We start from the raw sequence: 27,823 nt of genomic DNA, 5'->3' as shown, positions 1-27,823 counted from the left end.
TGTCTTGGTCTCCTTTCTTCATACTGCAGGGTTGTAGTTTCTCTTGCTTCTGGTGTCTGCCCCTTGGTGGGTGAGTTTGGTCCACAGGCTTGTGCAGGCTTCCTGGTGGGAGGGACTGGTGCCTGCGTTCTGGTGGGTGGAGCTGAGTCTTGTCCCTCTGATGGGCAGGACCACATTACAGTGTGTGCTTTTGGGTGTCTGTGAGCTTAGTATGACTTTAGGCATCCTGTATGCTGATGGGTGGGGCTGTGTTCCTGTCTTGCTGGTTGGTTGGCCTGAGATATCCAGCCCTGGAGTTTGCAGGCATTTGGGTGGAGCCATGTCTTTGTGCTGAGATGGGCACCTCCATAGAGCTCATGCTGATTGATATTCCCTGGGGCCAGGAATTCTCTGGTGGTCCAGTGGCCTGGACTCAGCACTGCCACCACAGGGGTTCAGGCTCATCCCCCAGCTTGGGAACGAAGTGCCCACAAGTAAACCATTGCAGTAAAATTTAAAAAAATTTAAAAACAAACAAAACCCAAGACAAATAATAAAAACAAAACCAAATAAACAAAAATAGAAACAAACAAGCAAACAGCATAGAAAAAGAAAACAAAAGACAAGAAAACAACCAACCAAACAACTGAAAAAACAAAAGTAACAATAAAAACAACACTAACAAAAACAAAAAAGAAACTAAAAAAAGTTTAAAAAGCAAAGAAAACAAACACACAAAATGACAAAAAAGATAAAAACAAAACAAAACAAAAAATCACAACAAAAACAAAAAATACAAAACAACAAAAATTAAAAATTGAAAAATAAAAAATATATTTAAAAAATTTTAAAAATAAAACAACAACAACAAAACCAGAGAATAAACTTTTTTAAAAAAAAAGAAAAAAATACTCCCTGGGGCCTCCTCTATCAGTGTCCTTGTCCCCACAGTGAACCACAGCCAACCCCTGCCTCCCCAGGAGGCCCTCCAGGACCTCTAGGTATGCCTCTGGACCCACTGTGGGCACTATGGGGGCAGCTCAGACTCTGACCTGACCCAACTCCCATGTGTACATGTCCCAAAGTCCACAGTTGCTAAAGCTAGACTGGTCTCAGTTGTGGGAGCACTCAATGTCCATTCATATATTCCACAGATCCTCAGTTTACCAAGTTGGTTGCCTAGGTTTAATCCACAGCTTGTGCCACTGCATGGAGAGATTTCAGTTTCTCTCCTTTAGTTGCCCCATCCCTGGGGCTCAGCTTTGGTTTTAGCCCCACCTCTGTGTGTGGGCCACCCTCAGGCGTCTGTTCCCCACCCAGGAGAGAGGGGGCAAAGGGAGTGGCTGACAGGGGCGCGCTTGCTCCCTTAAGTGGGAGGGGCATGTGGTAGCAACCAAATGGGGCACGCACTCTCACTCAGGCAGAAGAGGTATATGGCTCCCACATCTGGGGTGTGCGCACTCGCTCTGATGGGATCCCCCTCAGTGCCCATAGAGGCAGGGGCTGGCAAGAGACCGTGACAGACTGGGGTGTGCTCACTCTGGTGGGAGTCCCTCACAGTACCCACAAAGGCAGTGGCTGGCATGTGGGGCGAGGGTCTGTGATGGCAGCCCCACCCCTTGCATGTCACCCAACAATGGTTCCTCACTTCCAAGGCAGACCGTACTTCCTCCAAGAGTATTCCCAGCAGCTGAGCTCCTCACTCCCATCCCTTCAGGCTTTCTCTGTGCAGCCAACAGTAGTCCTCTCCTGAGTCCACTCTCCTAACCCCATGCTTCAGCACCCAGCCCCTGTCAGAATTGGCAGACATCCGTCTCAGGCTGTGGTGTCCAGGGCTGTGGCACATAATGTCCATGCATGTCTCAATCTGTCCTGCCTGCCATGGACCAGCTTCTGTACTTTCTTTTGATAGCCCCCCAAGCCCTACCCACCCCCCACTTCAGCATATCTCACTGCTGGTGATGGGGCCTCTCTGGGTGTGGTAACCTCTCCTCTCCTTCAACTCTCCTCCAGGGGTGTGGGTCCCATCCCGTTTCCTCTTCTTTTTCTTCCCTTTCTCTCCTTCATCTTACTCGGTTACCCTGGGATATTTTCTTGTCCTTTTTGGTGTCTGAGGTCTTCTGCTAAGGTTTAGCAGGTGCTTTGTGTGAATTGTTCCACTTGAAGGTGTATTCTTGATGTACTTGTGGAGAGAGGTGATCCCCACGTCCTCCTATTCTGACATCTTGATCTCAACCTGTTAAATCTTTTTTAAGTTAATGTCTTTAAGTCTTACAAAATAATTCATTTAGTCATAGCTATTTTTCTATTATTTTTATTTTGTACAGTGTATATACGGTCCCTCTTGCTTTTTTAGTTTGTATTTGCCTGATTTTTCTTTTTACATTCATTTGTTTATTTTTTAAGGGCATGTGTGTTTATTTCAAGACTAGGGTGACAATATTTACACCACTTCATGAAACACTCCAAAGAAACAGAAAAACAGTAATTTTGTAAAAATATAACTAGTCTACCTGCAGGAGAAATTTAAATGAGTCATTTAAAATTTTGCTGAATACAATGAATAAACTCATGAAGAGTAATAATGGAATACTAGGATAAGGATCAATTTCTCTCTCTCTCTCTGTCTCCCTTCCCTTACTATTAAGACATCTACATTGTTATATTGGTTAGACTACCTTCTTTAAAATAAATCATAAAGTGCTTCTAATAAAAACAAAATTGAATGTCATATTTTTAACATACCTATGTACTAACTTTCTGAGAATTAGTCATCAGGAAGTTCAGAGCTCAGTGTCCCTATCTCAACGTTTTTCCTATTTATCTTCTAAAGATTTAATTAAAACAAACAAACAAACAAAAACCCTGGTAATGTTTGCCTACCAAGCAATTAACGTAGAATTGCATTTAATAGAACATATGGTGTTTCATAAACACCAAGTTGATTATTAGGGCTTACATAAATGCCTTTATTTTAGAGTTTGAACATTTCAACTGCCATGAACCGATTCATGTCTTCATTCAAAGCAAATATTTATAGGGCCTAAGGAACTTCAGCCCAAAGGAAAACACAGAAAACGCCTATGCTAGGGTAAGTAATTAATAGCAGCTGCAATAGATAAACCCTGAATTCTCAGTAGCTCAGCACAAAAGTTTATTGCTTCTCTCCCACACTCTGATGTGAGTCAGCTGGGGCTCTCCTCCATTTGGTAACTCAGGAATCAAATCTCCCTCCATCTTGTGACACTGTCATTTCAACAATGACTTCCAAGATTGCTGTGACAGGGTAAGGTGAGTGTGGAGGTGGCATATCAGCTCTTAACTGTCTTAACCTAGAAGTGACACACATCGCTTCCACTCACATTTTGTTGGTTAGACTTAGTCACACAATCTTACCTAGTTGTAATGGGATTGAGAATTGTAATCTCTCACAGAACCAGGACAGAGAAAATAACTGGATATGAGAGAGCACCAACAGTCTCTTCCACAAGTGATAAATACATAGTGCTTCATACTCAGTATAGCAGATTGTAAATGGAATCCCAGCATGGAATTTTAACAACCTTGAAACATAGACAAAATTTCTCTGAGTCATCCATCTGTCAAGGAAGGGGAAATTCCCCATGTGACCCCTCTTGAGTTCTGTTAGCTGGACTAATAATAAAATTGACACAAGAGAGATTAACAGGACAAAAAGAAACAAATCTTAATTCAAGTACATAGAAGTCTCATAGTGGCCAAAGCAGGCAGCTTTTATAATTTTTTAGACAAAGAAACAATAAATTTGTAAGAAATTGACAGGACAAAGGAACTTAGGTTTTGTGTGCCCAATTAGTGAAGAATCTAAACAGAGTTTGGGCTTGGGGTAGTAAATTAAGAAGTAACAAGGTTTGTTTATACAGGCTTCTAGGGCCAAATTCCCTATCATTGGTGATAAAGGTGATCTTCTACCTCCAGATGCAGGGAGTGCACCTTTCACATGAGAGGTTTACTTCCTGCTCCTAGGGAGACAGGAGAGTCAGAGGGTCCATCTTGTGTTGGCCATTTCTTACGTAACTTTAATTCAAAGTGAGCAACATGCCATTCAGGCACATTTTGGGGCTGTCTACCCTGGGCCCAAACAGTTCTTTTTAAAATGGTAATATAAAATTAATGTGCCAAAAGATCTTAGGTAAAAAAGGTCAGCATCTTGAGTGTCACCCAGACATAAATAGTGTACAAAAAAATGCTAAAAATATAATTATATGGACTTTCAATTACAGGGAACTGTATCCCCAATCAAGAAAATCACAATATATGATTAAATATGTCTGAGATAAAACAGAGCTCAAATAAACCTATTTCCTTTGATATATTTTTTATTTCTAGCTGAAGTTTTTCAATTTCCACTGGCATGCTGTATTGTTCGGGTCTCAAGATTTTCCTTCCTAAAATAACTGACTATTATAGACCTTCATATGAAGGCACCGGCTTTCTTCTGCTATTATTTGGAGATCCAGAAGTGTTGGCCATTGACTTGAATTAGTTAAGGTATGCTACACTGTGTGCCTCTACCACATTTTTTAAAAATTCCATCATTTTTCTTAAAGAAGTATTTAGGTTGGGTCATGAAAACATGCAATGTTTTGGGACGGCTTTGACCTTCATAAAGGTGATTTTGTAAACTTTTAATTGCATGGCTGTCTTCTGAATTTGTAGATATCACAAAGGAATACCATTTTATTCTAAGATGCACTTTCAGAACCTGCTTTTGTTCATGCTGTGCAAATAGATTTCCAGTATGCTTCTGAGTAATGTTAATGGGAAGATTTCCAAAATTTCCTTTCTTTCCTTTCCTTTTTTTTTTTTTTGAATAGTCTGTACTTGTTAGAATCTTGGTTGGGCTTCTCCAACTCAGTTTTGACTAATTCATCCAATATTCACACTGGATTAGTGATTACATGATCCACCCACTTACTCTTAATCCAAACCTGCCCAGGTTTTCTCTGCAAGCTGAAGAGAAGACATGGCTCAATTCCACAAGCTGAATTTGTACACAAGGTGTCCATTTTTTAATTTTCCTAGGAATTCATTTTTTAGGAAGTCTACATAGTTGTTTATAAGCAGCTGATATTTTAGGGTCATTTTCTGTTAACTTTTTAGCCATTAATATTCTTGTCATGATAAATATGCCTGATCTGTTTCTGCTTTATATTATTATTTGTTGTTATTGTTGTCTATTTACTGTTTTCTTTTTTATACCCTCTTTACTACATGGACTGTGTTTTCTTTGACTTTGTTTCCTCTAGTGATTTGAAGGTTACATACTCTGTAGTTAACTTTTGGGGTTCTAATTTTACATTTTAAAAAATTTGACACTATTCTTCTTATCACTGTCAAGGCCAAGAATAAAACTGTATTTGTTGCATAGCTCTATGAAAGAGTAACATTTTAGCATGCATTTTTAATTCCTCTTTCCTTTCTCTGACTCACCCAGGTTTAAAAGTTATATATGGATTTTTTTTCTAGTGTAAAACCATTATATTGAGAGGCTTTGCAGGGGTATCAAAGAGCTGAGAGTGAAATCTGAAGTCCTCAGCCTCTCTGGGATCTCCCCAGCCTTACAGTCACAGAAAGCTATATATGGGACTTCATTTTTATTGGAGTATAGTTGCTTTACAATGTTGTGTTAGTTTCTGCTGTACAACGAAGTGAGTCAGCTATATGTATACATATATCCCCTTCCTCTTGGACCTCCTTCCCACTCCCCCCACATCCCACCCATCTAGGTCATCACAGAGCACCAAACTGAGCTCCCAGTGCTATACAGCATATTCCCACTAGCTATTTTACACATGGTAGTGTGTATATGTCAATCCTAACCTCCCAATTCGTCCCACCCTCCCCTTCCCCCCTGTTTCCACATGACTCATGCTTTTATGCTATATATTTTCTCCTTTAAGAGCTATTTTTAACATTTGTATTGTCTTATAGTAATATTAAACTACTATTAAACTTTGATTTTTATTTAAATTATTGCAATGTTAGCCATATCTTTTTAGTCAGCAACTTTCCTTTATTTGGACTCTGAGCTGTTTCTCTCCAATTAAATAATGTCTTTGGTGTTGCTGTTGTTGTTGTTGTTTACAAGGAAGGTATGGCTGGTATATTTTCTGCGCTTTTATGTTCCTGAGAACTTCTTTCTGTTGCCTGAACACGTTAATAGTAACTTAGGTAGACGATTCTCAGACTATAAGATTTCTCCTCCCATAATTTTATAAATGTGGTTCCTTTGTTTTCTGGAATTTTATAGTAGGAAAGAATTATGAGACCAGCCTAATATTTTTTCCTATAGGCAAAATGTGTATCTTCTTGGATAGTTGTTAGAATTCTTTTTTAATTCTTTTCTTCTTTTTAATTTATTATATATTAATTTATTTTTGGCTGTGTTGGGTCTTCATTGCTCAGTGCGGGCTTTCTATTGTTGCAGCGAGCAGGGGCTACTCTTCATTGCAGTGTGCAGGCTTCTCATTGTGGTGGCTTCTCTTGTTGCGGAGCATGGGCTCTAGGTGCGTGGGCTTCAGTAGTTGTAGCTCGTGGGCTCTAGAGTGCAGGCTCAGTAGTTATGGCACACGGGCTTAGCTGCTTTGCGGCATGTGGGATCTTCCCGGACCAGGGATTGAACCCATGTCCCCTGCATTGGCAGGCATATTCTTAACTACTGCACCACCAGGGAAGTCCCTCATTTTTAACTCTTGAAATAAGAAAAATATATATATCAGAGTGTCTCTAGGTGTGTATTCCCTCTCCCACATACATTGATTTTGTTTAGTATAAGCAGCCCTAGATGTTTATTCAACTTAGGAACATTTTTCTTTTATGTCTGAAATCATTACTTCTGCTCAAATTATTTCTTTCTCCTGTTCAAGAACCCTAATTTCCTCATTATTTTTATTTTGTTGTAATTTTCCTTTTCATTCTGGAACAACTTGTAAAGCTGGTTCATTCATTTCTAATTTGCTTTTCTGCAATTTACTTACTCCAATGCTGAAATTACTTCTGTAGACACATTTTTAACTCCTTCAAAATTGTTTCTCATTTCAATCAATTCTTTTTTCATTCCTGCCTCTTATTTTGGCTATATATTTTTTTTAAATTTCACCTTTTATTCCTTTCGTCTCATCTTTTATCTGTTTCGTGGAGTTCATATTATCCTGAATACTTTTTAAAGCCCAAAGCAACTGCACTATAAAATTTATTTCTGGAAACCACAGTAAGTCTTTTTTTTTTTTTTTCCAAAACTGTGTTCTTCCTATGCCTTTTGAGTATGTTCTCCTCCTTTCATAATACACCCTCATAATTTATTGGCTCTAAGTTCAATTTTTTTCTATTCATCTTTTAATGTGGAAAGTTCTTCTCAGGCTAAGGTTTACTGTAAGTACCATTTTTTTTTAACTTGGTTTCCCTCACTGTCCACATAAATGCTGATAAGATTCTCATTTCTGATCTTCACATCAAGTCTTGTTTGATATTTATACATTCTAGTTCATTTTTTTTTTTTACTGTTTTGCAGTCTTTTATTTTATTTGCAGTATTGCCAGGAGGAGACATCTAGTTCTACTGCCTATTTATCTTTTCATCAGTGACAATGATTCCTACACACTAGTTCTTTACTTACCTGACCCAGTGAATGGTATGTTTCCTTGCCACATAGTAAATGCTCAGTAGATATGTTCTCCAGTATTCAACAGAACTCCCAGAACATACCACAACTCCATCAGGCTCAGCTCCTTCCAGCTGCCAACCTGACCCTTCTAGATATAGGCACTCCCAGTCACACAGCATTGTGGGTAATTATAGTCCCAGAACTGATGCAAGAAAACAGCAATTAATGCCAGGGAAGAAGTAGCAATATGGCTCCAGTTATTCTAGAAGGCAGATCTAGGTTGGCTTCTCTTTCTCCAGTTGGAAGACTCCATGTTTCTAAGGGAAGGATTTGTGGTATAGCTTTATAAAGCTATGAATCTCCTACCACCCTTTCCCTTTCTCCTACCTGTAAGTTTCCTCAGAACTATGGTTGATAGAAATTCTTTTTGTTTCCTGGCATAAACTCAGGAATACTCAGAGTTTCCAGTTTTATTGAAAATAGTTTCTTGGAGTTGAAGAAGTTGGAGGAGAGAAAAAACATGATTTATTAGATTTTTTAATAAAAAGATAATACAACAATTAATAATTATTTAGATTTAACTGTGTTCAGTACTTACCAGTTGACCTTTTATAACACAGCATCCCCATTTGTTTACTTTAATTTGTGTCTTAGCTGGTACAAGTACTTAATACTTCAAATGATTTAACTGGCGTGGGCATATTGTTTGGGGTCTGCTTTCTGAACCCTTTCAAGTCTAGAATTAGTTAATAGCCAAGCTGGACTAGAAATAAGTCTCCTATTCCTTGGCCTTTCCTAACAAATTAGCTGCTTTACTTATCTCTCAAAAAAAAATACCAATAAAAACTTGTTTTATCAGCTCATGGTTGTTTTAAGAATTAAATGAGAAAATATATCTAAAGCACTTACTACAACACCCTTAGAGTTGCTATCTCTGTTTTACAAATACAGAAACAGATGCTCAGAGATTGACAACTTGCTGGAAGCCACAGAGCTTGTCAGAGGCAGAACCAGGGCTGGGACATGGGACAATTGAATTCAAAGCAGAGGCTCAACTCTCACTAAATTGCAAGCATCTCACAGACCACAGATTTCTCTTTTCAGTTCTGCTATCCTCTGACACGTTAATTTGAGGAATACTCAGCTGTCAAATTAGATTATGTTGCAAACAGTCAGCTGTCTCCCTGTGCTATAGCACATACTCAGCAGGCATTTCAACAAAAATTAATTGATGAAAATATATGACAATAACCCAAAGCTGACAAAAACAACTTTTACCCCTGCTGATAAAAACTAACAGATTCTAAGGTTAGAGCTTTACTTGAAGCTTGGATTAGAGACCCCCTCTTAGGACCATTTCCATTTATCTATTTAAATATATATTTTACCTTGGATAATAACTATGCTGTTGCTGCCCCTTATAGTAATCCCTTTTATTAAGTCAGACCCAAAGAATACACAATATGCCTGCTCCACTCAGGAAAAAGGCAGAGAGTAAAGGAGACTTAGGAAGTTTTGGAAATCTCTCCTTGTCCACTATTTCTAATCAAAATTATACTGATTAGGTAATTACCTGGAATAATGCTTTCCCCACAAATGCCTACGCATTCACATACCTGAAGATCTCCGAGACATTAACCTGAAGTAAATTAGATCCCAAAGTAATGAGGAGTGTTGGAGACCCAACCTGGGTCAGAGTTAGAGCCTCATAGTCTCTCTGCCCTCAACTGTCTCTATGATCTTAGATAAATTCTCAACATAACAAGGTTCCATTTTCTCATACATAAAATAAGGTTTAGACCTAACCTATGAGGTGATAATGAGAATTGCATAAATCCATATGTGTCTATGCAAGTTCTCTGAGAAACCAGCTCTGAACTAAAGGTTATTTCCATGGGAACTTGGACTCAGAATGCTCCTACTTCCCTGTTTCTAGGTAGAAACACCATAAATTGCTTCACAGTTGTGAATTCTCTCTCAATAGTAAGAAGATTTTCATTCAGGCTCCTTCCCACATCTTCCTGATAGTGGCCAGTAACCAGAACTGAAAGAATGGAATGAAATATTGAAATTGTTCACCTCAAATTGTCCACCTCCTCCTGAATAAAATAAATACATTTATATATTTTTCCTTTTTTGTTTTTGGAAGTATAGTTACCACTGGGAATGAGGGCAGTGCATCCCTCTGCCTGGCCTCTGCCCTGGGGTGTGGTGGGGTTCCCGCTGATGTCACTTGTCAAGGTTCTGGCCCAGGGTTATTTGGGGGTCACCTGGACTATTTATATCCCTTTTTATGGCACGTTGTACATGAACTGGTGGGGAACTAAGTGAGTGCAACCCTCCATTTTCAGCTCTTACTGGTACCTTCTCTGAGCCCACTAAGTCAAATCCTTGCCTTTGTAGGTATTTACCTTGCCGGAGTCCTCTCTTCTAAGAGTGTAAGAAAGAGAAGTGTGTTTTCAGGAATAGGACGTTCATACCTCAGCAGCAGTAATGTGACCCTGATTGTTGGAATCCAAGGGGAAGCCAGGAGCCTGGGAGGAAGGCAGCATCATGCTCAGCTTTCCTATGGGTCAAGCACTGCTTTGGCACTAGGAGGGGCACCCGAGAGAGCTAGTGTTCCGCACAGCCAGCCCCCAGCCCCCATCCTTCAATTAACCCCCGTCCTTCCATTAACAAGCAAGCTCAACCTTTATTGAAATCCTTCAGCCAGGCTAGTCCTTTACCAAGGCTGATGATGTCCCTATATAGCAGGGACACCCCAGTTGTTTTCTTTGTACAACACCCTGAATAAAGCTGAATAGTGCTGTACAGAGTCAGCAACTTCAGTAAAATTTTAATGAGTCTACTTAGAGTATTTACATGATGCCAATGACCTATAATTAGCGTGAGTAGGAGAGAGAACGTGCAAGGAGTCAAATTCTTACACATAGGAATTAAGACTGTCTCCTCTGTTTTGTTCCCTGGGTTTTCCTGCCTGGATCTTCTGCTCTGATAAGTTAAAAGGGTTAGTAGCCGTGTGGAAGGAAATGGGGAATGTGTTGGGTGATTTTCAGGAATCTTGCTGCTGCTTCTCCCTCAGTGATATACACCTACTCTAAGAATTAAGAGGTTTGTTTTAATAGTCTTTGTTCTGATTCTAAAAACAAATCCTAGGTCCTTAGATTTGGAAGAGGTCTCAGAGCATAGGCAGCCAACTTTAGTATTTGACAAATGGGGTCAGTGACCCTCAGAAGGGAGTAACTTGTCCTGGGTGAGTTACCTCATTTCAATGTCAAGACTATCTTCCCTTTGGGCAATTTTTCAAAATGTCCCACTGCTGTATGGATGACCTCAAAAGATTCCTGTCAACTTCTGCTTCCATGCCATGCCACAGTATCTCATTATATTCAATCAAGGTGATTGTGACTATCGTGTCATTCTCAGTCGGTTATCCTGCTGAACTTTTGCCTAAAACAATTTTTCCGATAGGTCTTGGCCCCATCTCTCTTTGGGATTTAATAGTCATCGGCCTATCTACCGAGGATGGCAGAGTGTGCTGTGTAGTAATCTCTTCCAGGGAGCATGTCACTATCCCCTTAGAAATGAATTACCCAATAGGAAAAGAGTTCAAGTGATGAGGAGAGCTGTGATTGAAAGTCTTGTTTAGTGGCATTTATCAATTCTGTATTAAGCATTAATTGAACACCTATTGTGTATCAACTGCTAACCTTGCTGTTTTCAGAGTCAGAAGGAATCAGACCTCTGACACTTCAACTCTTGGTTTTTTGGCTGAACTAAGAGCCTGGATGTCCATTTTCAGGGTTCCCATAGCCCTTTGAACATACATTTATTAAAGTTCTTATCTCACTGTATTGTAATTCAGTGCTATCTCATTTCTTTTTTCTTTTTTTTTTTTTTTTTTTTTTTTTACTAAACCCCAAGCTCTTCAAGAGCAACTCAGTGTCATTCATCTCTGTGAACCTTACCCCTAGCAAAGTGCCTGGTGTTTCATAGATGCTTAATGAATACATTTTGTAGGGATGGATGAAAGAAGGAATAAATGTGGGGTTAAGCCCATTATGTTATTGACACTTGTCACTGAACTGTTCCCATTAAGGGTTTGGAGAAATGTCAGTTCCATGAACATTTGAGATCACAGCAATAGAGGGGAAGGACAATTGAAATGTCAGCTGGTTTGGGCCATGTGCCAAACATCCTGGGGGCGGGGGGTAGGGATGCTTTCCAGCTAAGTTCTGGGAAGAAACATAGTACTTATATAAGTGCTGGCATCTACTTACACAAACAGGAAAACGCTCCACCACCTCACTTGATTGCAACTGGAATTCTGGTCTCCATTTGATGGCTGAAACAATGCAAGCATTGTAAAACATTTCAGATCTGTTGGTTTCCCTGGCAGCTTAGTTTGTGTCAGTGCAGAAGCACAGAGCAGATCATGTGTCTGTATTAACAAGCCTGCAGAACCTCCCTTGGGCTGAAAAAGTAGGACTACAGAGGAAGTGATGGGAAAATTTTTAAGGACAATTATCTCAGGGCCATCATCTTTAACACATTTCATGTTATAACATTGCATGGAAGTTGGCCAGAACTAACAATAACACCATCTGTGGTATAGTGGTTTATAATTTATAAAGCATTTCACAGTCATTATCACACATTTTTTGGCAACTGGAACTCCACTTGATAGGAGAGGAAATTGAGACTCATTAAGATTTGTTGACTTCACACAGGAACTGGTAGATTCCATGTGTACTGTCTCCTCTGTGGTTATTAGCATCACAAGAAATTCAGTGATTCTTATCTCAACTTTGGCACTCCCCAATACCACTGAAACTATTCTTGCCATTGTGACCAGCAATCTCCTAGAAGCCAAATATCATGGACTCTTCCATTTTTATCTTGCCTGATCCTTCTGTAACAAATGACCATGTAGACTACTTCCTACTTCTTAAGTCAGTCTTCTTTGATTTCTATGATGCTGTTCTCTCCTGGTTTTCCTCCTCTGTCTTAAAACACACCTTTTCAATATCATTTACTGGCACCTCTGTCACTGTGCACATTATGTTGGTATTCTCCAGGATTTGGTCTTTGGCCCCTTTCTCTTTGTACTCCACACTCTCCTAGGGAATCTCATCTATGTTCATGGCTACAACCATTAACTTCACAGTGCTAACTCCCAAATCTCTGTTACCAGATCTCTTATCTGAATTCAAGTTGTATAACTGATGTGATTGCTGCATCTCTCCACCTACATGTGAAAATTCCACACACTAGATTGTTCTAACATTACAGTATTGGATATGCCCATTCAGCAGGGTATAATGTTTCTTCACGTATTCGACTTTTCTTTATTTCTTTCAGTAAAACAATATTTAGTAGTTTTCTTCATATAGATTTTACATAATTCAATTTATTTCTAAGTTTTATACACTTTCATGACTATTGTGATATGATCTTATTTCCATTATGATTTATAAATGGCTCTGCTAGTATGTAAAGAATCTATTCATTTTTACACATTTGTTTTGAAACCATCTTCCGAAATCTCTAATTAGTTTTATCTGTTTTTCAGTTGATTCTTTTTTGTTTTGTAGATAGGCTATTATCTGCAAATAATGATAGTTTTCTCCCACTTTACACTATTTAAGCCTCTTACTCCTTTTCTCATCTTAATTGCATGGGCTAACCTAGAACAATATTACCACCAGCAATGATAATCATTAGACCACTTCAATTTTTCATCATAAATCTTAATATCCTTTCACTACTAAATTAAATCTATGTATATACTTTATTGTATTGAGGGAATATCATTCTATTTCTATTTTACATTAATAAATGATGTTAATTTTTATTAACCATCTTTTAATTATCCATAAAAAGACATTTTTTCTCCTTTGATCTAGTCGTATAATAGATTATATTAATAGATTTTCTGATATTAAATTGTCTTTTCAGTAATTTTTCTTCTAGAAAGTGCCCCATTTAATTTAAAAACTGAAAATTGTATTTACCTCAGGGGACCACATTCTAAATTTATTAATTATTGCCTCCCTTTCTAGAATTCCTATTATACTATATTTTATCTCCTAAACTCACCCCTCATATCTCTTATATTTTATGTATTATATTTGTTTTGTCTTTGCTTCTGGGTTTTGGGAAAACTTCTCAAACTGAACTTTTGAGTCACTGATGTGATTTTCTATGCTATCTAATCTGTTATTCACTACTACCACTGGCAAATAAAATTTGAAATTTAAAAAGAATTTACAAACTTATAAGATAAATGTATGTTTTAAAAAATTAAATTAGTTTACAAATTTAACTGTTTAAGAACAATATTTCCTGACATCAGATTTTTGCTTTTAGATGGGGTGGGTGCTTAAATCCCAAGTATTATTGAGAATATGAATCAATTTTGTTTTGCTTCTTGTTATAAGTTTTACTTTTTGGAGTAAACTTCCTTCAGAGAATATTTGTTCTAATTCTTCAGATGTATTTTCTTCATTCAAATTGCTGAATCATTTCATATAACTGATTTTTCTAACCCTGTTCATGGCTGTGAGTTACAATGTTTTCTGTCAGAGATCATGGGGATACTTGTTCTAATCTTAAATTTAAGAAAAAGAGAAAAGCAGAAGTCTGCAGCTTTAGGTTTGTAGGACTACAGTTGGCTGTGAAGATTGGGGAAAGGCTATAGCTAGAAACATCTGCACAAAAGAGAACCTCGTGTTCTGATAAATAATTTCTTCAAGGACATAGCATAAGTCCCTGGTTAACTCAGAACCCCACAGGCTATGTCCACACTTTTAATTATCACAACTCTCAAGCCTGGAAGGGGTCCATCTATCAGCTCCCACTGTATTTCCTGAACACTTATGAAACCCATGACTTTTGTCCCAATCATGGCCCCATGGAGTCCTGGGCCTGCTGCTCAAAGTTAAGAACAATTGTGCCAAGTCAGAATTCCCCTCAACTGTGGAAACTAAGAAAGTAATTACAAAGGCAGTCTCATGGTGGGGAGCTTCACTGCTAAGTAGATGGGAAATCACTCCTCTTTCTTATGCACAGAACTGGAGGCATTGGTCACCAGTTAATGAAGACTACTAGCACCACATTTTTACAATATATTAGGCAGTATAATGCTGTAAGTGCTCGTTTTCTGGAGCCAGACTCCTTGGGTCCAAATACTAGCTCTTCTACTAACTGTGGGACTGATGAACATAGTTACATTCCCTGTGCTATGGTGTCTTCATCTGTACTAGGGGGATAATAATAACCCATCAGTGTGGATAGTGATAACACTCACCTATCATGGAGTACCATGATGTTAAGCATTCCAGACAATGGCTACACACAGTAATGCTCGGTCAATGTTAACTCATGTAAAGACTGTCATCACTTATGGTTCAAGGAAGGCATCATTCCCTGATTATTCTTTTTTATATTTCTTTGGATATTTCCATGGAAATTTGAGAAAGAGTAGAGTTAAATGTGTAGGCTCAAATGCCCATCTTGTTCCAGAAATTCTGAAGTAATCTTTCTGAAATGAAAGCTGATCATTTCACTCCCTGATTTAAACATTTAAATAGTAGTCCATATCAAATAGGGTAAAATTCAAACTTGTTGGTGTCATCAACAAGGCCACCTGGAATCTAGCTCACTTTCCAGTCTTTTCTCTAACCTTCTCCTCTCTCAGACCCTAGGCTCCAGCCCAACCAAACCTCCTGGCTCATCATGGTAGTCCACACCGCAGTGCCTCTGCTCATATGGAGTCTTCCACCTGGAAGCCTTCCTCCCACCATCTTCTCAGGACCCTTGTGCACTTTATTTGCTTTATTGCAATTCTGAAGGCTCACTTCAGATATTGTCTCCTCTGTGAAGCCCAGAATTGTGCCAGCAGACCCTTCCTTGGTATCCACACTGAACCCAGTGCACGTTTCTCTATAATGTACATGTAAGGCTTTATTCTCAACTGCCATGGTTGTTGGAATCAACTAGGGATTTTATCAACAATACAAATAATGGCTCTGGAAGATTCCAGTTTATTAGGTTAGGAATCCATATAAATTATAAAACAACTAAGGTGATTCTGAGGACCAGTCAAGTTTGGGTTAGTAGTACATCCTCTCTAGTTAACATCCCCCCTCTGGTTAACAAGGCTCCTCTCTTGTTAGGTCCTCCTTTCTGGTTAACCTGCCCTCCCTTCTGATGCGCATGTGCTCCTCTCTGGTTAACTTGCCCTCTCCTCTGGTTAGCAAGCGCTACTCTCTCTAATAGGCCATGGATTTCTTTTAAGCAGGCACCATGTCTTATCTGTCTTATGTGCCCATCACCTTACACAGTTCCAGGCACTTAAAAATGTGTTGCATGAATGAATGAATGAATAACTGAATCACCTTTCCCCTAAATGTTCCAGCCTCCAGTCTCCGAGGCGTTTCTGTCTTTTATTGTTCATTGCTTTTGCCCACTCCCAGTTGAATTTAGGGGACTTAACTGAGGAGCTTATAAGTGAGTCAGAAACCATTGTTTCTACTTTGTCAACATATGCCAGACTTGGTTGCCAAACTTACTGTGAATCTTCTGTCTTCTTGAGAATGGAAACCCAGGGAATCAGAGGGGCTATTGTGTAGCAGCTTCCTCCTGAGACTTAAATATTTGGCAACTTCAGGCTTGGTATGAGGACTGGCATAAAAACAAAACAAAACAAACAAACAAACAAAAACTGAACACCTAGAAAGCACAAGCCAGCACCTTAAATGGACTTAGTGGTGTGCTAGACAGGACATAAGAGAAAGGCTAGAGACTCTAGGATTGAGCCAGTCTCTCCTTCATTAGCTTCTACTGGCTGTGTTACTTTAGGCAAGTCATCAACTACTCTGAACCTCAGTGTTCTCATCCACAAAAGAGGGATGAATACAGGATATCACAGGGTTCATATGAGAATAAAATGAATAGTATATGTGAAAGCATCGAGTATAGTGTAAGAAAAGTTTCCTCTCTCCTTTCTGTCATATCTTGGGTGTTGGCATGGAAAATTGCAGCAGAACAGTAGAGAGCAACGAGAAACTTGGGCTTGGACTCTCACAGTGAGATGGGGCAGAGAGTGGGGTATGCAGCTGCAGGAAACTGGAGAGTTCAGTCTAGCAAGTAGACCACAGTTTCAGAAGGTATGAAAAACAGATCATTGAGATAGACCAAGCAAGCCACCTTCTTAGAATATCCAAGAATCTTCATAGGGTTTCTGTAACAGGAGATGGCATAACACGTTTTTGGCACATATCAGTGCTCTTTGGGGAAAGGCCCATACCTCATTCATCTGTGTAGTTCTAGTGCCTATTGAGTACCTGATAGAGGACCAATAAATATCTGTAAATTGAATAGTGGGAGGACAAAGTCATAGCTTGACACCATCTCTCCCTTGTTCTTTCCTAGTTCCTCCGTCCTCTAGATGATGTGTGATGTGAATAAATTGATGTTTACTGAGGGTCATACAGGCCATTTTGTTCATGCTCCTGCCTTCACACCTGGATGTGCTTAAGTCATTCCAGACAGACTTCTGTTTCCTTTGCTATTCTCCACAGTGACCAGGATCCACATAGCTTGCTCTTGCATGGTGACTGAGCTTTCTTCTCTCAGATAAAGTCATGAATGTCACAAAGCACTGTTATTAGGAGGGTTTCTTGTTGGAGAGGCATCAAGTCCTGTTTAATGTGTCAGGGAAAATTTATCATTTAAAGCTCCAAATGTTTTCTAAGGAGGGTGAGTCCCATTATGAATTAGCTTTGTTCTCCTGAGACCCTATGGATTTGGATTTGCAAACTGAAAGAACTGGAGGGTTCCACATTCTGAAGGGAGAGTGACTTGGGACTTCTGAGGCAATCCAAGAGAAGAGAGAGAGCCAACAAGATGATGTGAGTTACTCAGTGAGACCCTCCTGTGATCTCTAAATCCCAGTTCTTACTAGACTCCCCAACTTGTATGGAAACCAATAAAGAGTGAGTTTTTCATCCAGGTGAATGAGGGGAAAACACAGCCTATGCATTTAGGAACTAGTTACAATGGGAACCATGAAAAGAAAGACCATGAGAATCCCCACACATCATGGATAGGGCCTTGAACTTTACCAAGATTACAAAACTAAGAGTTTGAGCCAAATTAATCTGTACCACTGAAGGGCAAGGCAGGGACATCTCAAGTAATACCTGTATCCTCTGAACTTGGCCTCAATCTAGACACCACAAAGAATGCATAATTAGCATGCAAACTGTCCTTTTCCTCAAGGGGCATACAGTCTCATTGTACAGACAAGACATAAAGCCATTGGACAATGTGCTTTCAGGCTGCATTTTAGTTTCAGTACAGTAATGGAGATGATTAAAGAAAGGCCCTGAGCAGGGCTTCTTTAGAGGTCAACCTGATTTGAGTCTTAAAAGGGAGGTGAGAGTATTGGGTATGACAGAATATAAGAACAGCTTTTTCAAGAGCTCCCTGTCAGAATTTAAAACAGACCAGTCAGGAAGTACCCAAGAAGAAAAAAACAGCTCTATCCACAGCTCATTTTAAGCATATACCTCAAATAATTTGCCTGTGTAAACTTTGCAGGCAAATTTGGCTTCCTTTTTCCTTTTAATGACTTTTTAAAGTCATTTCACCAGATGGACATTTCCCTGACTTGGTTCTTTTTCTAAAATAAAACAAAACAAAAACAAACAAGAATAAAACAAAATAAAATTTTTTTTCTGTCAATTTTAGCATCCTACCTTCATTTTCATTTGTCCTTGGCCTTTCTGGATTACTTTGAGTTGGAGAAATGCATGCACTTGCCACTCACCCAATCCTCTACTCCCAGCAAAGTGTTTATAGTGTCTAATAGACACTCTATTAATAATAGAGTGTCTACTCTCTACTCTCTCGTAATAGAGCAGGCTACTTTGAGAAATTCAGTTGTAACTTCCAAAGGCCAATGAGTAAAATTATTTCCATTTCCACTGTGGCCAGGAAAAGTAGAGATAATCTTACAGTGTCCAAAAATTGACTCTCCATATGATGGGACTTCAATTTCCATTTTAATGGAAACATGTTGATTTAAAAGGAACAAAAGCATATTTCTGAATTATATATCTTCTCTTCCCATTAACAATCTGGACGTGTATGCGCTACATTTTTATTCCAGTTCTGCTGGGGGGCACTGATCAGGGCTGTTGTGTACCTGATATCTGATCTTTCTTACTTTTCTGCCTTATTGATTCCCCTCCTGAATGAGATGTTAGTATCTTGGCTATGTCGCAAATAAACTTACAATTCAGGTTTTTGTTTCTTCCCCAGTGGAGCCACTCAAATCCTTTATCTTCAGCTCAACAGGAAGGTAACTTTGTTATCAGATCATTGAATGCTGATGATTTACTTGCTTATATATGAGGGAAAGAAAGATCTGAAATATTCAATTACATATACAAAAGTTCCTGTTTCTCTATGTGGGGGACCCAGTGTGACTGAAGTGCATAGAAAGATGCTGCTTTACACAGCTTCACTAAGTGGGGAGCAAAGCCCCGTGGGTCAGACAGAGCTAAACAGACCCGTTGTTATGCCTTTGTAGCCACAGCAGGGAAGCCAGAAGCATGGATTCTCCTTTACCACTCTCATTTTAGTAGAAAAATTAGAGGCGCTGAAGTCAGACAGCCTGGACTCCAATCTTGCCTGATCCCTAACTCCAGCCCAACAGGCCTATTCAGACAACTCCCTCTGCTCCAATTCCTCAGTAGTAATGGGACCTTGGGCAAATAATGGAATTGCTTTGTGTCTCAGTTTCCTTATGGGCAAAATATAAGAGATAATACTTGGGTAACAGAGCATTTTATGGGAAATAAAAACCAGAATAATGCCTGGACAGCCCCATTTAAGCATCCCATATTGAATGCTTAAACAAATGCTCATTTAATTTCCCTTTCCTTTAGAAGGTTAACTTAATGATTTGACTGTTTAGTGCAGGGGTGGGCACACTATGGCCAATGGGCCAAAGGCATCCATCTACCTGTCTTTATAAATGAAGTTTCACTGGAACACAGCCACACACGTGCATTTTTGTATGTTGCCTGTGGCTGTCACTCAACAGCAGTTGGGTGAAAAATGTCAGAGTTGAGTAGTTGCAATAAAGGCCATATTGGGGGGGGTCAGATCAAGATGGAAGAGTAGAAAGACATGGAACTTACCTCCCCCCACAAACACATCAAAAATACATCTACATGTGGAACAATTCTCACCGAAAACCTATTGGAAACTGGCAGAAAGATTCCTGTAGGACCAATGCTGTAAGAAAAATCCATATGTAAACAGGTAGGAAGGGAAGAAAAGTGATGAGATCGGGATCTGTGCCCCTGGGAGGGGACTCGGAGGAAAAGGGAGATTACACAGACAGATACCCACCCTGGGGAGTGAGTGATGAGAGCCAGAGATTGGATGCCCCAATCCTGGGTCTTACACTGGCGGGATGAGCTCCTTTGATTGGTTGGAGGACCACTGGAACTAAGAGGAGGGCTGTGGGAAGGCTGAACTCCACTTGTGAGGAGTGCATGCATGCTGGCTTGCCTCCAAGACAGAGTGGAGAGGGTGATTAGAAAACTGCTCCAGTGGCTGCTGGGTTTCCTGCAAGACCTTCAGCATTGTCCCAGCCCAAGCCAAGTGAACACTCCAACTGCACTCACTCCATGTCACAGCTTGACACAGGATCTAGGGCTGCCACAACCAGGGAGAAAACTCAAACATGGGACTCAGAGGTGACCTGGTCCTAGGATGGATCCTGGACGGGACAGCAGTGGCCATTGTTGGGGCTTTTACTCAAGCAGCACCTCAGAAAAAACCCAGAACTCTGATAGTGGCCACTTTACCACAACTCACACCCTGATATGACTGAAAGTTCACACAGGCCTGTCTGACCTGCAGTACAGCTCCACAACAGGGCAAGGTGGTAGAGGTTGGGGAGAGTGATTGGCAGTGAGACACAGAGGAGATTTGGACCCAAGGCTGTGTCTGAGCAGACCGAGAGAAATAATTGCTGATACAGGCCTCCCATGCTTCAGCACTCTCCCCCTCCGGGGCAAAGGTTCTGGTGCTGGGAGAGAGGAAAGCACACAGTTAAAAGGAAAAAAACCAGCTCAGGCCCATATTCAGGGCTTCTGCTCCAGCAACTTAGGATCAGATCCCAACCCCAATAGGGCAGTGTTGGCCACTAAGCAGATGGAAACCCCACCTCACACCTGGCTCCAGCTTTATCCCTTCTGTCTCCAACCCCACCTCCTTCCACCTCTTAGCACACCATGAGGAAAGATGTATCTTGTCTCCATGTCAAATTCAGCTCACCCACCAAAGGCATTGGGCACACATAGTCTGTATAGTGATGCTCTCAAATAAAAACACCCCTTCAAGACTGCCATAGGTAACTGTTTCACCTAAATTCATAGAGGCAGAAAAAGTTAAGCAAAATGAAAAGACAGAGGAACTGGTTTCAATTGAAAATGCAAGAGAAAACTCCTGAAAGAGTAAACAATGAAACATAAATAAATAACTTACCAAATAAAGAATTCAACATTGGTAATAAGAAGGTTAGCTGAATTAAGACCAAAACCAAAGACACTTTTAAAACCGAAAATTACAAGCCAATATCTTTGATGAATATAGATGCAAAAATCCCCAATAAGGTGTCAGCAAATCAAATCCAACAATATATAAAAAGGATCATACACCATGATCAAATAGGATTTATTCCAGGGATGCAAGGATAGTTCAGTATTCACAAATCAAGCAAGGTGATACACCACATTAACAAAATGAAGGATAAAAATCACATGATCATCTTAAAAAATTGGTGGAAGAACTGAATAGACATTTTTGTAAAGAGAAAGTGCAGATGGCCAACAGGCACATGAAAAGATGCTGAACGTTGCTAATCATCAAGGAAATGCAAATCAAAATCATAATAAAATGTCACCACACACCTATCAGAATGACCATCATCAAAAAGAACACAAATAACAAATACTAGGAAGGATGTGGAGAAAAGGGAAACCTCCTACCCTGTTGGTGGGAATGTAAATTGGTGCAGCCATTGTGGAAAACAGTATGGAGATTTCTCAAAATACTAAAAATAGAACTTCCATATGACCCAGCAATTCCACTTCTGGGTATACATTCAAAAGATAGAAACACTAAATCAAAAAGATACATGCACCCCAATGCTCATAACAGAATTATTTACAATTGCCAAAGTATGGAAGCAAACTAAGTGTCCATCAACAGATGAATGGATGAAGAAGATGTGGTTTGTATATACAATGAAATATTACTCGGCCATTAAAAAGAATGAAATAATGCCATTTGCAACAACATGGATGAAACTGGAGATTATCATATTAAGTGAAGTACGTTAGACAGAGAAAGACAAGTATATAATATTGCTTATATGCAGAATATTAAAGAAAATGATACAAATGAACTTGTTTACAAAACAGACTCACAGACTTAGAGCATGAACTTATGGTTACTGGGGGGAAGGGGGGATAGACTGGGTGTTTGGGTTTGGCATATACACACTGCTATATTTAAAATGGATAACTAACAAGGACCTACTGTATAGAACAGGGAACTCTGCTCAGCATCCTGTAATAACCTAAATGGGAAAAGATTTTGTAAAAGAATAGATACATGTATATGTATAACTGAATCACTTTGCTGTACACCTGAAACTAACATAACACTGTTAATCAACTATATTTCAATACAAAATAAAAATTTAAAAATGAAAATATGGTATACACACACACACACACACACACACACACACATATATATATATATATATATACACACACAATGGAATACTACTCAGCCATTAAAAGAGAATAAAATTTTGCCATTTTCCACAACATGGATGGTCTTGGAGAGTATTATGCTAAATGAAATAAGTCAGAAGAGAAAGAAAAATACTGTATGTTATCACTTTTATGTGGAGTCTAAAAAATACAACTAACTAGTGAATAAAACAAAAAAGAAGCAGACTCACAGGTATAGAGAACAAACTAGTGGTTATCAGTGGGGAGAATAAAGGTGAGAGGGGCAATATAGGAGTAAGGGTATTTTAAAAATGGGTTACTATGGGATTATATGAAATCATGTATATGAAACTTTTGAAAATTGTAAAGCACTATAGAATTTTAAAAAACTTTCATTCAATAAAAAGTAATTAATTCATTAATGAAATTTTTAAAAATCAATTGATCATCTCAGTAGACACAGAAAAATATGTGACAAAATTCAATATCCATTCATGAGAAAAACTTTCATCAAAGTTGGTATAGAGGGAACATAATAAATCTCATGTATGAAAAACTCAGTGCTAATATCATATTCAATGGTGAAAAATTGAGAGCTATACCTCTAAATTTAGGAATAAGACAAGGATGCCCACTCTTGCCACTTCTATTTAAATTAGTATTGGAAGTCCTAGCCACAGCAATCAGACAAGGAAAAGAAATAAAAGGAATCCAAATTGGAAGGGAAGAAGTAAAACCATCACTATTTGCAGAAAACATGATACATTGTATAGAAAACCCTAATGTCTCCACCAAAAAAAACCGATTCAAACTAATAAAATAATTCAGTAAAGTTGCAGTACAAAATTAATATACAGAAATCTGTTACATTTCTATACACCAATAATGAAATAGAAGGACATTCAAGAGGGCAGATGAGTAAGAAGTGGAGATCACCTTCTTCCTCACAAATACATCAGAAATATGACTACATGTGGAATAGCTCCTACAGAACAACTACTGAATACTGGCAGAAGACCTCAGACTTCCCAAAAGGGTCTTGGTGCTCCAGCCAGGTGTCAGGCCTGTGCCTCCGAGAGGGGAGAGCCGAGTTCAGGACATTGGTCCACCAGAGACCCCCTGGCTCCACGTAATAACAAATGCTGAAAGCTCTCCCAGAGATCTCCATCTCATGGCTAAGACCCAGCTCCGCTCAAAACCCAGCAAGCTACAGTGCTGAACAACCTATGCCAAAAACTAGCAAGACAGGAACACAAACCAATCCATTAGCAGAGAAAATGCCTAAAATCATAATAAGGTCACAGACACCCCAAAACATACCACTGTATGCAGTCCTGCACACAAGAAAGAAAAGATTCAGCCTCATCCACCATAACACAGGCACTAGTCCACTCCACCAGGAAGCCTACACAGCCTACTTGAACCAATCTTAACCACTGAGGGCACACACCAAACACAGGAGGAACTACGAACCTGCAGCCTGCAAAAAGGAGACCCCAAACACAGTAAGTTAAGCAAAGTAAGACAGAGAGGAGGAGCTTCAAGATGGCGGAAGAGTAAAACGTGGAGACCACCTTACTCCCCACAAATACATCAGAAATACATCTACATGTGGAACAACTCCTACAGAACACCTACTGAACGCTGGCAGAAGACCTCAGATCTCCCAAAAGTCAAGAAACTACCCGCGTACCTGAGTAGGGCAAAAGAAAAAAGAAACAGAGATAAAAAAAATAGGGACAGGAACTGCACCTCCAGGAGGGAGCTGTGAAGGAGGAAAGCTTTCTAAACACTAGGAAGCCCCTTCACGGGCAGAGACAATGGGTGGCAGAGGGGGGAATCTTCGGACCCACGCAGAAGAGTGCAGCAACAGGGGTGCAGAGGGCAAAGCAGAGAGATTACGCACAGAGGATCAGTGCCGACCGGCACTCACCAGCCCGAGAGGCTTGTCTGCTCACCCGCCGGGACAGGTAGGGGCTGGGAGCTGAGGCTCCAGCTTCGGAGGTCAGATGCCAGGGAGAGGATTGGAATTGGCTGCGTGAACACAGCCTGAAGGGGGCTAGTGTGCCACAGCTATCCGGGACGGAGTCCGGGAAAATGTCTGGAGCTGCAGAAGAGGCAAGAGACTTTTTCTTGCTTCTTCATTTCCTGGTGTACGAAGAGAGGATTAAGAGCGCCACTTAAAGGAGCTCCAGAGATGGACACGAGTTGCGGCTATGAGAGTGGACACCAGAGATTGGCATGAGACACTAAGGCTGCTGACGCAGCCACCAAGAAGCCTGTGTGCAAGCACAGGTCACTATCCACAACTTCCATCCTGGGAGCCAGTGCAGCCTGACACTGCCAGGATCCCGTGATCCAGGGACAACTTCCCAAGGAGAACACACGGCACGCCTCAGGCGGGTGCAACGTCACGCTGGTCTCTGCCGCCACAGGCTCGCTCCGAACTCCCTACCCCTCCCTCCGCCTGGCCTGAGTGAGCCAGAGCCCCAGAATCAGCTTCTCCTTTAACCCCTTCCTGTCTGAGCAAAGAACAGACACCCTCAGGTGACCTACATGCATAGGCGGGGCCAAATCCAAAGCTGAAACCCAGGAGCTGTGTGAACAAAGAAGAGAAAGGAAAATCTCTCTCAGCAGCCTCAGAAGGAGCGGATTAAATCTTCACAATCAACCTGATGTACCCAGCATCAATGGAATACCTGAATAGTCAACAAATCATCCCAAATTGAGGAGGTAGACTTTGGGAGCAATGATATATATATATATATTTTTTCCCTTTTTCTCTTTTTGTGAGTGTGTATGTGTATGCTTCTGTGTGTGATTATGTCTGATACTATACATAGAAAATCCTAAAGATGTCACCGGAAAAATACTAGAGCTCATCAATGAATTTGGTAACGTTTCTGGATACAAAATTAATACACAGAAATCTCTTGCACTTCTCTACATTAACAACAACAAAAGATCAGAAAGAGACATTAAAGAAACAATCCCATTTACCATTGCATCAAAAAGAATAAAATACCTAGGAATATACCTACCTAAGGATACAAAGGACCTGTACTCCGAAAACTGTAAGATACTGATTAAAGTAATTGAAGGTGACACAAACAGATGGAAAGATATACCATGTTCTGGATTGAAAGAACCAATATTGTCAAAAAAACTCTACTACCCAAGGCAATCTACAGAGTCAATGCCATCCTTATCAAATTACCAATGGCATTTTTCACAGAACTAGAACAAAGTATGTTAAAATTTGTATGGAGGCACAAAAGACACCGAATAGCCAAAGCAATCTTGAGAAAAAAAAACGGAGCTAAAGGGATCAGGCTCCTTGACTTTAGACAATATTATGAAACTACAGTCATCAAAACCGTATGGTACTGGCACAAAACCAGAAATATAGATCAATGGGATAGGTTAGAAAGCCCAGAAATAAACCCATGCACCTATGGTCAATTAATCTCTGACAAAGGAGGCAAGACTATACAATGGAAGAAAGACAGTCTCTTCAATAAATGATGCTGGGAAAACTGGACATCCACATGTAAAAAACATGAACTTAGAACATTCTTTAACACCATATACAAAAATAAACTCAAAATGGATTAAAGCCTAAATGTACGACTGGTTACTATAAAACTCTTAGAGGAAAACTTTTTTATTCAACATAGTTTCAGAAGTCCTAGCCATGGCATTCAGAGAAGAAAAATAAATAAAAGGAATCCAAATTGGAAAGGAAGAAATAAAACTGTCACTCTGGGCAGATGACATGATTCTATACATAGAAAATCCTGAAGAAGCCACCAGAAAACTACTAGAGCTCATCAATTAATTTAGGTAAAGTGGCAGGATACAAAATTAATACACAAAAATTTGTTGCATTTCTATACACAAACATTGAATGGCCAGAAAGAGAAATTCAAGAAGCAATCCTATTTACTATCACACCAAAAAAAAAATAAAATACATAGGAATAAACCTACTTAAGGGGACAAAAGACCTGTACCCCAAAAACTATGACGCTGATAAAAGAAATCAAAGGGGACACAGACAGATGGAAAGATATACCATGTTCTGGATTAAAAGAATCAATATTGTCAAAATGACTATACTACCCAAGGCAATCTACAGAGTCAATGCAATCCCTGTCAAGTTACCAATGACATTTTTCACAGAACTAGAACAAAAATATCTTAAAATTTGTATGGAGACACAAAAGACTGCAAATAGTGAAAGCAAGTTTGAGAAAGAAAAATGGAGATAGAGAATCAGGCTCCCTGGCTTCAAACTATACTACAAAACTACAGTCATCAAAACAGTATGGTACTGGCACAAAACCAGAAATATAGATCAATGGGATAGGACAGAAAGCCCAGAAATAAACCCACGCACCTATGGTCAATTAATCTCTGACAAAGGAAGCAAGACTATACAATGGAAGAAAGATAGTCTCTTCAATAAATGATGCTGGGAAAACTGGATATCCACATGTAAAAAACATGAACTTAGAACATTCTTTAACACCATATACAAAAATAAACTCAAAATGGATTAAAGCCTAAATGTACGACTGGTTACTATAAAACTCTTAGAGGAAAACTTGGGCAGAACATACTTTGACATAAATCACAACAATATGTTTTTTTATCTGTCTCCTAGACACATCAAAAATAAACAAATGGGACCTAATTAAACTCAAAACCTTTTGCACAGCAAAGGAAACCATGAACAAAACAAAAAGACAACCCACAGAATGGGAGAAAGTATTTACAAACAACGCAACTGACAAGGGATCAGTCTCCAAAATTTACAAATAGCTCATGCAACTCAATATGAAAAAAACAAACAACCCAATCAAAAAATGGGCTGAAGACCTAAACAGGCATTTCTCCAAAGAAAACATACAGATGGCCAAGAGGCACATGAAAAGATGTTCAACATCACTAAGTATTAGAGAAATGCAAATCAAAACTACAATGAGATATCACCTCACACTTGTCAGAAAGGCCATCATCAAAAAATCTACAACAAATGGGACCTAATGAAATTTAAAAGCTTTTGCACAGCAAAGGATACCATAAACAAGACGAAAAGACAACCCTCAGAATGGGAGAAAATATTTGCAAATGAAGCAATGACAAAGGTTTAATCTTCAAAATATACAAGCAGCTCATGCAGCTCAATATCAAAAAAACAAACAACCCAATCAAAATATAGGCAGAAGACCTAAACAGACATTTCTCCAAAGAAGATATACAGATTGCCAACAAACACGTGAAAGGATGCTCAACATCACTAATCATTAGAGAAATGCAAATCAAAAGTACAATGAGGTATCACCTCACACCAGTCAGAATGGCCATCA

General features: G+C 39.5%; 2 protein-coding genes across 4 annotated transcripts in view; one reads left to right on the top strand and one right to left on the bottom strand.

Annotated features, from left to right (window-relative positions):
- Window positions 1-27,823, top strand: part of TACR1 (tachykinin receptor 1) — a 278,221-nt gene that overhangs the window by 92,951 nt on the left and 157,447 nt on the right. The gene's annotated exons all lie outside the window — the stretch shown is intronic.
- POLE4 (DNA polymerase epsilon 4, accessory subunit) overlaps window positions 11,583-27,823 on the bottom strand; it is a 266,067-nt gene continuing 249,826 nt past the window's right edge. For 2 of the 3 annotated variants that reach the window (XR_008618926.1, XR_008618927.1), the window contains exon 7: window positions 11,583-11,969. The gene's annotated coding sequence lies outside the window, so the exon portion shown is untranslated. The remainder of the gene's footprint in view (window positions 11,970-27,823) is intronic. The other variant, XR_008618925.1, reaches the window with a different exon arrangement.

Source organism: Physeter macrocephalus, chromosome 12 (genome assembly GCF_002837175.3).
Source record: "Physeter macrocephalus isolate SW-GA chromosome 12, ASM283717v5, whole genome shotgun sequence".
Taxonomy (NCBI): domain Eukaryota; kingdom Metazoa; phylum Chordata; class Mammalia; order Artiodactyla; family Physeteridae; genus Physeter; species Physeter macrocephalus.
The sequence above is the reverse complement of the archived record's forward strand: the minus strand, read 5'-3'. Positions and strand labels throughout refer to the sequence as shown.